Genomic DNA, 13891 nt, shown 5'->3' on the forward strand with positions numbered 1-13891 from the left:
CTCTGTACAGGACAATATAAGCTTGTGATTATTTGTGGGGCGCAGCACATAAACAGACATACATATGGTCATAGAAAAGAAAATTTCGGAATATATACATTCTAGGTCAGCCTACATTATCCAGATTATGACTTTAAGGCGTTCTGCGGTATAGGAGGATTTCCATGGGGTCATTAACATTTAGTTCAATAACAGCATGTGAATGAAAAGAAATATGAATGATAAAGGACTTTAAAAATAATGTTTTACAGTAATGATAAACAGTATGCATTATAAATTATTCGAAAGAGAGAGCTTTCGAATATTATTTGAAACATTGAATTAGTCTTTAAAGAAAACCAGTAAAAAAATCACTGCTCAAAAGCTGTATTGAAGTGATTTTGTTTTACGATCTAATTTTTTTTGAGGGAAAGGGATTGTTATTGTTCTTTTTTCCTTACCTATTTTATTGTACCTTCCTTTTCAATCTTTAGAGAGCTTTTTTTTTGTATGCCTTAATCTATTTAACTTGCTATCTTTTTTGAGTGGCTGCTTAATATAAATTTACTAAGACTCAGATATAATGTTTTCTGTAATATTATGAGTTTCAGATCACCATTATAATTTTTTTCTTTGACCATATTCATAAATACACCAAAAAAAAAAAAAAAACAACTTTTGATTTAAAGAAAAAATCTGGGCTTTTGTGCTGGCCCTAGTTGTAGACTAAATAGGCAAGCACCTAAGTGGCATAATTCTAACACTATAATATGACAAGGCCCTGAACATCTCTACCTGATACATCTGCCACACTGACTTCATCCCCACCTATATGATCCCTGATTGCCATCAGTGTAGACAGTCCTCTGGGTGGGACAACAGAGGTGGAATATTATGTATGATTGGTTTTAGAGTCTGTTCATTCTGTTCAAATTGAAGCCGTGCCATGGAATGCCTGGATCACAAATTACTTCTCTGAGCCTCAGTTTCCTCATCTATAAAATGTGATGGATGGTAATCATTTGAACAATTTTTATGATTTATAATGCTATATATCTCTAAGGCAAAAATCTTGCGTATAGGAAATTATTCAGTGTATTTCAGTGTTATATTACTATAATGGAAACTGTTAGAGGTTGTTGCCATGAAGACTACTTCCAGCCTAGAGTTGATTTGGAGCTTAGATCAGGGTAGTGGATATGGAGGGATAAGTCTGCATAAAATCTGACTATGACTAATTGGATTATCTGACGAATTTGATATAGAAATCAAGACGACTCCAAGATTTTTGGCCTAAATAACAGAAGAGATGTAGATACCATTTACTGAGATGAGAAAAGATCACTTCAGTAAATGAGGGGAGAAATCAGGCATTCCAGTTTGGAAGTGTTAGTTGAAATGACAATGAGAAACCAAATAGAGTTAACATCGAGGAAGGGATCTGGGATGAAAACATAAATTTGGGAATTGTTACCAGAAACGCGTCTAAAGCCAAGAAACACTGAGGAAGGAAGTGGAGAGAGGAGAAGAGATGAGAAAGCATTGAGCCCCAATACATTGAAAAATTTAGAGGTTGGGGGAGCTGAGAAGAACCAGCAAAGGAAAATGAGCAAAGAAGCGTTCATAGGCATAAGAATTCCGTGGTGTGCACTCTTTAAAATGACGGAAATACAAGTTTTCCTTCTGTTCATTGTTCTTTGTCTGCCTACCAGCTATGAGTAATTTTAAATATATGCAAATACATTCACACTTCAACATGGGTTCTTTTTTTTTTCCTTGAAAGGTATAGAATGAAAAAGTGCCGCTCTAAATGAAGGTCCACTTCTGTCAGCTCCAGGTTAAAAGACATGCTAATCAGGCCTGATTGACCCCCTCCCTGTGTAAGCATATTCTAGCAGCACAGGAGGATTAGCAGGTACACTTGTGAAATCTATTCTGCTTTTCCTGGAGTAACCCACCTTTTCACCTTTTTATCGGAAATGACCTTGGATGTAAGACAAAAGAGATTCCTCAAATACAATAAATGTCAAATTTTGCACTTCTTCAAGGGCATCTTGAATTTATATTCCCCTGTCTCAGGGAGATTATTTGCAAGATAAAAAGGAAAATTATCCCATAAACATAACTTTGTTCTTCACCTCTTGGCTTAAGAGGATTGTAAAATGAGGAAAGCCTTGCTGGGGAGATGCTGGGAAGCCAAGGACAGAAGATGAAAGCCTTAGGCTATATTTCACAAGTAGGAAGAAACTTTTCTCAAACTTCTGTGACCACTTAACTCTTCTGTGTACTAGTTTCCTTTTTTAGGTCAGATATTCAGAGTGGGTCAATGAATTTTTAAGTATTTGTTTCCCTTTCTCTCTTTTCTTGTTGACTCTTGTGGGATTTCTCTCTCAACTTTGAACAATCCCTTTTAAATGTTATACAGAGATTTAACTATGTCTCTAACCAAGGGTTACAGACACTACTAGTAATAGTACATAACCCGTAGAGTTGATTTCAGAAGAGTCGCTAATATTAACATCATTTGCAAAACCATTACATAGATTTGTAATGAGTACTAGAACTATCTCAACTGAAGATTTTATGAAAAATAAACCTAATGTTTCAAATCTAAAGAGTTTTAATCACAAAGGCATCACAAAACCTGTTTTGCTTTGAGAAGAATCATTTACAGAAAGACTAGAGTACAATGCTGTTTTATTAATTCATCTGTCAAATGGAGGTGTTACTGGAACTATGATTGCACCAATAGTTTTCACCTCAGTGAATGAGGGAAATTCCATATTAAACAAAATAATTTATGTGTCTGCTGTATTCCTCCACCTGATTTTGGCTCAGGAGAATCTATCAACTCATCTGATTATCCATATGACCCAAAGAAGATGACGACTACTTATCTATCTGTCCATATGATCAAAGGAAGATGTCCTTACTTCTGATCTCTTTTGCTAAAAAGCTCTTAGAATCAGATTTCGACATACACAGACCTGCAGTAACACTTGTAGTTTCTTACTTAATTGGCTTTAGAATCATTAGAATATGGGGTCTCACGAAGAGACCGAGCTGTATTACCTATAGTGCCCATCCACTTATGAGATTGTGTTGCAACCTGGCCCACTAGTGGACGTATTTTTTCATTGCAATTCTGTGGGACGTTGCTCATCTATAGCAGTGTTTTGGTTCTGGGATGTGGGTTGAAAAGAGCAAGGTGGAAGGAAAAAAAATCAATTAAGTTCCAGCATCCCCAGTGTCAGGAGAATCTTTAGGCTTATTACATTTTCAGGACCACTCCTTTCAATTCTCAAGAGAAATACAATGCATGGGATGAATAATTCTTTTGTTATAGAATTAACTCTTCTTTCTTCTTGAGACACATCCCTGAAACGTAATGGTAGATTTTTGTAATCCCTGCTCTAAGTCAATAGGTCTTGGGGTAGACAGAAAATGTTAGATTTTATAATTGCTTAAATTATTTTCAGATAACTAAATGAACATTAGCTGAAAGCAACTGGAATTTTGGGTGTATTTGCAAAGGGACAATACTGATAAATCTTTTAATTTCCATGAGAGAGGAAGAGAGGCTTTCAGGGAGCAGTATGTGTGATTAATTTTTCTTCCAGGTCCTAAAGTGTCATAGAGAAATCACTGGACATTTTCTGCTTGGTGACATGAGAGGGTTTTAAAATCCAAATAATGCTGGGAATATGTAAGAGCATGTTATTTGGCAAAGGTGAGAGCTCCGTGAGCTATTGAAACAGGGCCTGGCAATCTTTTCCCTGGCATGGGTGTCTGCTGCTGGTTGAACAGAATCTGATCAAATCAGTGTATCCAGCAGCTGCTGGTTAAGGCACTTTTTGGGATCATGCTCTGTGTGGTGTTTATGAGAAGGCTGGCTACATTGAAAGGGACACAGCAACTAGAGCAATTAGTAATTAGGATATAGAGTCATACAGCTCATATTTAAAGTCAGATGTGTTTTATACAGTTAGAAAGACCTATCCGGAGCACAGCGGATCTGTCCCTAAGGCTTAATGCTTCTTCGATTCTTCTCTTTGCCCTCTATTTCCCTGCCCCAGGCCTACATATGACTGCGTGGCTCAGGTGGGCCTTGGTTTTTCCTTTACCTGCCCCCTGCACCCTCAGCATCTTCCTACTCTCATCCACTCTGCACTCTCCTACCTAATACATTGCTAAGATGCTACCAAGTTTAGTTTTTACATAGAACATTGAATTTAATCCATAAGAACTTTCTTCAGCTGTCTCCTGCCTTGGATTTCAGTGTGAACATTTCAACCTACTGACAATTCGAGGTCTCTAACTTCTATTCACAGCCATCCTTGGCTGCTCCCTTTCGTGTCCCTTCCATCGCCATCGAATCTGCCTCCAAAGTCCTGCCCTAGGCTTGCATGTTCCTGACCCTGAGCTTTCGCTCTTGACATTCTCCATAACTCAACTGCTTGCTCTCCTCCTCCTAAAAAACAAAAACAAAACAACAACGAAGAAAAAAAATTCCTCCTTTAGAAATTTTTCTTTAATTAAATAAGCACCTTTGTACTATTGCAAGATTTCTCATAGATTCTAGTATCAGCTCATTTACTGAGGACCTTATTGTCCTACACACTCTTCTAAAAGTTTTCACATATATTATCTTTGAATCTCTCTACAACCTTTTCATATAGATGTTGTAGTCTTCAGTTTGCAGATGAGAAAACTGAGGCTCAGGCAGCTTAATTGCTTTCCCAGACCCATATGGCCAATGAAAAGCAGAGCTGAAAATGAAACACTCATTTCCCTCCTCCTAATCCAGGGTTCTTTACACTGTTTCCAGTGTACTGCAACTGTTTATACAGTTACTATGGTTGTTTTACTGGTTGGTTGCTATGATTGTCTTGAATTTGTTCTATTGTACCAATTTAGAGAGATAGATTATTCTTATTTCTTTGATGCTTTGCATTGCCTTCTATAGGGCTCTGGAAATAGAAAGTACTTGAGGAATGGAAGTTGACCGATCAATTTCTTTTCCATAATATATACATCCTTGCCTCTGAGACACTTTGCATTTACATCTGGGAAAAATCTCACTAAGAGTCCCATTGACTGGCATGCATGGGGACAAATATCTGGCATGCACAAGCAGTGAGCATGGCTAGTTACAAAGATAACAACCAAAACCAGGTCAGCCAGTTCCTCGGCAACATTCAGCCACCTCCTACAACTGTGACCAGGTATCACAGGCCTGTGTCGTGTACAGAATCACCCAGAGGTCTGTGCAATTCCTCTCTCTGGTAGCCCTGAGTAATTATATGTACTGATTCATAATATTAATGAGGAAGTTTAGTAGTCATCACTATTAATAGGAGGATTGATTGATGTCACTGGGGTGCCAGGTGCCGTACCAAACCAAGTGCGAACACCGTGGTCTTTCTGGCTCCACAGGTGTCTGAGTCCTGCCAGCTGTTGGTCATAGGATGAATATGGAAAGTCCAGCTCTGGGCTGGTGCTGAGTAGTTAGCTGCTTTCTCTGGGTGTGGGCATGTGTCTGTTGAGAATCAGCACAGGGAACAGCTAGTCAATATTCCTGTACTGTTCATCCTCATAATCAGCATTTATTGAGACTTTCCACGTGTGAGCAAAGAGGAGTTTGTTGCATATTACTGTACCCCTCAGAAAAACAAGGCAATCAGGTCTCTAAAAGATGAGACATGAAAGTCAGTGCAGGATTGAAATCCTGGATATGAAGCTTCCAGTATATTCTTCCTTCTTCAGGACAAGAGAAACCCTCCAGGGGTCCGATGAGAGGGAGAATCTCCCGTTCAGGCAAGCATGACTCTGGGTGCCTCAGGCTGAGAGCAGATGACAGCTACCTGCTGCACAAAGAGCTTGACAGAGACCCAGAGTGGAGTGGCTGGGGCAAGACCACCTGGGTCTGAGTTTCATTCTGCCATGGGCTACCTGGGTGATCCTGGAAGGTGTCTTCAGCTCTAAGTGTTGTGCTTTGCTCATCCATCAACAGGAGATTAGAATGATGCTTACCTGACAAGGCTGTTATGAGCATAAAATTGGTTAATATATATAAATACATAGACCTGCATCTGCCACTCAGGAAGTGCTATGTAAGTGTTGGAAGGAAGGAAGCAAGGAAGGAAGGAAGGAAGGAAGGAAGGAAGGAAGGAAGGAAGGAAGGAAGGAAGAAGAGAAACAAAGAAAGAAAAGAAAAAAGAAAAAGAAAGAAAGAAGAAAAAAGAAAAAAAGAAAGAAAGAAAAAAGAAAAGAAATAAACTCTCCTATCTTCTCAATGCCTTCAGCCCCATGAGCTGATAATCTTCATGGAAAGAATAGCTTCTCTTATCACAGCCATTCTTTACCCTTTAAACAACACCAATGTTTCTGAGAGGTAGGTTGGACACAAATCCAAATTAAAATATGAAATGTTCCCACCACAATCTCAATTACCTACTCTGTAGATTTATTTTTGGGCCATAAAAGTCTGACTTTTAACCAGTGTAGAGAGAAGGAAAAAGGGGAGATTGAAGTATGTTCTACAGGAAAACTGTGAGCAAAAATAGGAATATGACTCTACTTACAAACGTGTATTTAAAGTGAGTTGATTTATTGAACTTGATCCCATTTTTCAGCTACCATTACACAATCAAAGTGGAATGACTACTTCTCTCAGCGCCCCCCAAAATATGAGCATTACTGCCTCAATGGGAGATGTCACTTCGTGGTGGCCTTGCAGACACCCTCCTGCCTGTAAGTGCAATGCTCTGAGCCAGCAAGCAAATGGGCGCAGAACGGTGCTGGCCTGGTCCTCAACAGGACTGGAAAGTCTGAGCTAATGAAGCCATCTGTCAGGACACAGTTCCCGCTGGTCCTGGCCCAGCCACTTGTTTAGGGGGCCCTTTGGCAGCTACTCATGGAGAAACTGACATACATCCAAGAGTTCAGATTTGCTTGCAGGCGCGAATGTGTCCTCTGCTGCCTTACATAAAGCAAAGCTGTTTCTGTCCAGTGTTAAGGATACTTTTAAAAACTCAGTTCATCTCGTATGTGGTTTGAATCAAAAGGAATTCTTCTGGCATTTGTTATGTGGTTTGTAATTATTTTAAATATGAAGGAATTTTTGCCAAATCAAAAGTTTCTTTTGCAGGGAAACCAATCTCATTTATAAATAGAGATTTGTAAAGCTTGTTTAGTAGACCAGGGAATTGGGAGATAAATTTTATTTCCAACTTTTAATAGATTAAGAGTTCAAGTTTAATTACCTCTTATTATAGTCCCAATGTTTCTCTAAAATTCTACATTCCTTTCCATAGTTTATCACACAAGCTCTTCTCATGGTCTATAAAGCTTATTCTTACTGATTTTCACAAGGCAACTGAAACACCGATTCTTCCTATACTCCTGTATTAACTTCCCTCTTTTCATGCACACATTCAGGTGTGAGCGAGATGTCCTTTCTCTCAGATCTATTCTCACATCTATGAAATCTCTTTACCCGTGGAGAATAACTGTTAGTTTCTTTAAATGTCCCTTCTGTGACTGTCACACCTACAGGCAGGGCACATAGTTTATTCATTTTTATGTTCTAGTGCCAAGCACTATGCCTAGAATTTTCTAGATGCTCAAGAAATGAATGGTGAATAAGCGACTAAGTCTCTCTATCATGGTCCCTCTAATGCTATGCTGTGTCAAAACCAAGGCCTTAATCTGAACCAGGAACACGTTCTTAGTAGTGGAACGATACAGAGTCAGTGGGAGGTGGAAAAGCAGAGGGGTCAGGACACAGAGTTTGAGGTCAGGTAGATTTTATTTCCACCAGTTGTAAGCAATCTTAACAATGGGTCAATTACCTTTCCAGAGCCTGTTTTATCATTTATAAAATGGGATAATAATATCTTCCTATCTAGTGTTAAAAATTAAGCAAAACAATACTTTAAGCAAAAATACTTCTCATGGTATGGAGCGCAATGTAAACATTCAGTAAACTGTACCATGAGATGAGTGGAGATAGTGAACCTAGGCCTGACCTTTCAGGTGACTTGTAGCTCAGATTCTGGCGAAACCGTCCTGCCAGTGGTGATTTGTGCTATCTTGGGAACCAGAAATATTTTCTTCTGTTTGAGATCATAGGGGTTTGTGGGTTCCTGTATTTACATGAAAAACAAACAAACAAAAAAAACAAAACAAACAAACAAACAAAAACCTGGGAGTTCCAAATAAGTTCAAGCCTCCAATAGTCTTCTCAGTATTTTCTTGAAATGGGGATGATTTGTTTCTAGATATATAATTTTTATTTATTTATGCAACACAGTTCATGTAAGCAGTGTTACATGTGGTTGGGACATGAGCTTGGGAGCCAGACGTTTTTCATTTGAACCCCAGCCCCACTCATTTAATTTCTCCATATTTCAAGTTTTCCATCTTTAAAATGCACCCACTTCAAAAGGTTGTTCTAAGAATCAACTGAGTTAATACTTATAAATCTTTTGGAACTCTGTCTGGTGTTTATTTCAGAACAGAGATCCCAATTCTGAAGTTGCAGGCCTCAAGGGTCATGGGCATCTCTAAAAGTTATTTTAAATTTTACTTTATTATGTTTATTAAAGGAGAACTCATTTATTCAGTTATTTAGCATTTAATAAACATTTACCAGGATCTTGAACCCTTTGCCTCATTCTCTCCCATTGAAATGACCATCAGCTGAAATAACATAAGAGCCACTATAACTGGTTATGTTAAGGTTTCACATTCTAGCATGGCTCATTGGATTATAACTTGCAGGAAGTACTGCTTAGTGAGAAATTCAACTAAAGCATGGTTAAGCCACTGAACCCAGAGCTTATAATTAGAAAAACATTCTAAAACAGCAAAAGTAATTGCTGTGTATTTTATGAGCAAAGTTATTGTTTAAAAATGCCATTGTAAATTTGTTAGAGAAACATTTAAGATAATTGGAAGAGACTATATTTGTGAGATTCTTTCAAAAAATCTTCATCCCACATATGCAATTAAAAGTGGTTTTACCCCTAGTTACAGTCCTATGTGCAAGAGATTTTTGATATTTCAAGATACTTCTAAGCTCTCTTCCTGTTATTTTAACTTTGCAATGATGATACCCACCTCACTTGCAGGAGGCAATTCTCCATCCTCCATCTTGGGGTCCTTTTGCAGTAGATGGCACTAGGTATCATTTCTCCTGGGCCTGCACTGAGCTTCAGCTTTTAACTCATGGTTGTGACTGAGCTCGTTTTGTTTGTTTGTTCATTTGATTTTTTGTTTTGTGTTTTGAGGCATTGTATTGGCTACAATATTGGCATTAGGTGATCTCTTAACTTGAGAAATGTAAGCTTTGTGACAACTACTTGCCTTGGCTCTCGTCAAACATGAACTATAAAACAGCCTGGCAATTGACCCTTTCTTAAATAATAATAAAACGTCAAGAATAAAAAAACAAATAAACTAAACCCTTTGTTACACAGAAATCTTTTCAAGAAGCTGAATTTCCTTTTATGAGATTTAAATAATTATGTGTTTTACATGAGTCTGAGTAGATAAAAGAAAAAATATTTCTTAATTCAAAGGTATGGAGATTACTACATGTAATTTTGGTTTTAAATATCATCGAATACCTTTAAGCATCTGAAAAAATTCAGAGAATACTATGGATAGTCCCCAAATCACTGAGCCTTGAGCTCCTCGAGTGTTGCTCAAGATAGGTCTTGGCTTGGTCAAAGGGACCCTTAACGCCATCCTGAGACTTGGGGCATCTGCTGAGTTAAGTGAATCCTAAGACTGTATTGATAAAGAGTGGGGAGAATGAGGGAAGAGTTCTCTCCATTGGGAGAACTTTTGGTTTCTGGTCACTGCACCTCTCCATGAGGGCCATGGAGAAAGGGAAGTCATTTAGAAGAGAGTAGAGGGAATGGTGCCCTGATGTGAAGATGTGGTCTTAGAGGATCAGATAGAGAAACCAGAAACCAGAAATCAGAGAGGATAGGACCCATTGTGTTTTGGGGGAGTGTGTTTGGGAGGTGGTGACTGGAAGAGAAATAGAAGAGCATTAGCTAACCTGTGACTCCTGCAAGCAGTCAAAGTAGAACTGATGGGTGGAAGTTACAAAGAGAGAGAGACAAATGAATCCTGTTGAATAACAGTTATGGATTTTTCTATGTGTTGGCACCTGTCTATGAACTTTCACATGCATTACATGTTTGATTATATAAAACAGTATAATTTTTAAATAATCTTTAATAGGAGAGCTTTGGGCATACTGAAACTTTCCATATTGCCCTGTGATGAAATGGGAAATCCTGAGGACTTTGAATTTCTTGTCATGGAGGTATTGAAGTGCTTGGAATTTTATCATCCCCTCTCTTTCAAACTCAAAATCCTAAATTTCAAAGTAGGTTTTAAAATTTGTTAAAATCCCTGTTTATGTATTTTAGACACGTTGTTAGCAATGTTCAAGCGATGACAGATATTCAGCAAATTAAGAGAAATTACTCATGAATACAGTGGTGTACAGCTTTAAAATTTTTTAAAAAGCAATTGTGTTCTTTATGAATTCCAAGTAATGAAAGCAGTGATAGTTTCTTCAAAATGGAAATAGTAGAGATTCTTAAAAGTCTTGCATTTTTTTACCTCATTCCCCTCTTCTTGTTTTACGTTTCTAGCTGTGATGAAGGCTACGCTGGAGCAAGATGTGAGAGAGTTGACTTTTTTTACCTGCGAGGAGATGCAGGACAGATTCTGGTGATTTGTCTGACAGCCGTTATGGTGACATTGATCATTTGGGTGATTAGTGTGTGCACATGCTGTCAGTAAGTATTTTTAAATTTAATTGTACATAAATCTGAGAAATTGTATCTTGTCGATTCTTTTCTTTTACATCCTTCCCTCCTTTTTAACTTTACTCTTTTCTTTTTTCTTTGATTTAAATCAATCACTTTTCCAGGTTTGCCACATTTACATTGAAGTATTTATTTATAATAAAACACACAATACTTGGTATTTGTCATTTTAGTGCACACAATTATTATAATTTAAAATCAAATTTGTGTAAATCTAATTTATTTAAAAAGAACACTTATTTAATTCTAAAGTCAGTCATATTTTAGATGAGTTTGTTTGTAGGCTAAATAAGACTTTTATTGTCATGCTGTACCATGACACTATAGCTTTGACAGACAAAAACGAAGACATAAAATTTTTTTTTTTGGCCACGTTAAAATAATAAATTTTACCTACGAAAGATGTTTACACTTTTTTTGTTGTCGTTTTTTACTTTTCGTTATATATCACAACTTTGGGTCTCAAGAGACACCTTGTTTTTCTATGAGACAGAGTGGCTTGGTACAATTCTTAAGTTTGTTTCTTTTGGAAACCCACCAAATTCTTTATCAGAGCAGGACTCCCAGGGAGCGTGCTAAAAAGGCATTTTCTTTAAGTGCTGTCTGCCTGCCATGAGAAGGTAGTGCAGGCTCCATCCAAAACTGTTCCAATTACTTCTGGGCTGCGGTACAGACCAGAAGAGGGCGTCTCATGATTCCTTTCTTCACAACCTTCAAGGGAGAAAAACACCAGCAGAGCTTCTGGGTTTCTGGTTATTGTCCTGGCTCTGCCATTAAATATCTCTGAGACTTTGGAAAAATTTCTTAATATCTTTAATCTTTCATTTTATTTTCTGTAAAATGTGAGGATTAAACCAGATAATCTGTAGGATTTCTTATAGTTATAAAATTGGAATATATTTTTTGATTTTTACCTGTTCTATGGCAAAAAAGGTTTTTACAATGCCAGGTTTGGAGCAGAGCAACAGTCGGGCACAACTGAGAAATAGCCTATTTTATTGCATTCATTTTGAATTCTATTTTAAGAAAACTGTATTGTAGTCTAGATATTTAACACATTTCGTAATGTATCTAGCCCTTTAATTAACATATCCAGATGTACTCTTGGTTTTCCTATGTCTATTCTCATATTGTACTATATCTTGCTTACACACTAAATAATGCTTAGCAGTGTATTTATTAAACTGAGTTGGCTGGGTCACATAAATTGCTATTTGGATAAGGCTATGGTTTATGCAAAATTCTGTGAAAGAATTTCAGGACATATCTCAGTGCCCATGGCTGTAAGACCAAGCTATTGCCTTAATGAGACCTCCATTTTAGTATAATCTGCTTATATTTTGTTGCGAACTCATTAGAAAATATTTACTTAGTACCTACTAAGTGCCAAGCACCTTAGGTGCTTAGGTTATATCAATGAACAAAATGCTTTAAAAAATCTGTCATCTCATGGAGCTTATATTCTGGTGGATATAATCTTTCTTGAATGGAATTTAAAAGAAGGCTTATCCAAGAAGTTATGTTATCTAGAGGACTTTGTCATCAGACCTTTAACCTGTCCTACTGTCTGAGAAAACAGAATTCAAGATGAGCGCTCACAGGAGAACTCAGAATATGGTAGGATCAGTAGATTTCCCTTGATCTCAAAATATTCAAGAGCAGAAAAAGTATAACTATGTTTCTTTGATGTAAAGATCTTAGCTTATACAATTTTTTTTTTTTTTGGCTGCAGTTGATGACTATGGGTGCTGCATTTGGGCATCTGTTCTTTTTCAAAGAATCCTCCATGCTTGAAAACATTTTTCTGCAAAGGATGTTCCTTCCCATGTGATCATCTTCATCCTCTGAGTGTTAATGCTGGAACATAACGTGCAAATTCTTGTCTGTTTGTGAATGTTACTGTTCCTGAGAATGTGTTTCTTATAATAACATCTAGTTGGCACTTCTGTAAACTCATTCTTCCCCAGGACCTGTCAGCTATTGGTGTTTGAAATAGTCTGAAATTCTATATTAGGAAACTAGATAAACTATATAACTCCAAACTATATCAGCAATTATATTCAAGAGATAAATTATTAGGAACATTTCTGCTATTGAAAATTTCCAAATGTGGATATCTAGGTATGCTTAATTACCATTACAATCAGTACTGTATTATTAAAGAAATGTTATCAATTATGTGTTTTTAAAGACTTTTTCCTCTTTGTTTTATTATTCTTACTCAAATTTAAGTTACAAAAAGAAATAAATGTACAACAGAGGTACTTTAAAAGATGTTTTCTGTTTTTCTTCTTCTCTTTGTTTAAAAGAAGTCAAACAAACAAAATTCTGCACAGATTCAGACCTCTGTAATGTTGGTTTTTGTGGCAAGTGTAGTTATTCTTGTAAGATGTATACAGAATAAAAAAAAAATAATTGAAATTCTGTGATCCAAGTTAGATAACACTTTGTCACATGGTGGGTTGTGGTAAGAAGTGAGAGAATGCTGACCTCTCTTGCTCTGTAAAACCATTTTGAAATATTGCAATATGTGAACTAATTTTAATAAAACTGTTTCTAGCATATTTTTTAACACCCTAAGAACATTTGTTTACTCAATGTACCAGAACTAGCAATTCTAAAAAAACACCTACAGTGTGTTTTGTGGTGGTTGGTTTTATTCTTAAAGTGAATCTAATTTTGGACTGTACTGCCACCCCTGTGCCTCTTAACTCCAGCTGCACGTCAAAATGTCTGGACTCAACCACACCAGTGTTCTTGGTCATTCCATAGATGGCATAGGGATTGGGAAAAACTTGCTTCTGAATGACTATAATGCAAAGGCTATAAGCATAGGATCTTTATTCAAACAGATCTGAGCTTCAATCCCGGTCTGTCACTTACTGTGAAGACTTGGCAAGTTTCTTAACCCTTCTACTGTTCTCATCAACAAGGTGAAAATAAACAATAAATAGGGGTCGGAGGAGGCTGAATGGATCAAATGAGATAATGCCACCATAATGCTTAGCCTGCCCCTGAAGTATTTTAAGCACTCTTTAGATAAGGGTTCAATTAATGTT

Source organism: Pteropus alecto, unplaced genomic scaffold, assembly GCF_000325575.1.
Source record: "Pteropus alecto unplaced genomic scaffold, ASM32557v1 scaffold161, whole genome shotgun sequence".
Lineage (NCBI taxonomy): Eukaryota > Metazoa > Chordata > Mammalia > Chiroptera > Pteropodidae > Pteropus > Pteropus alecto.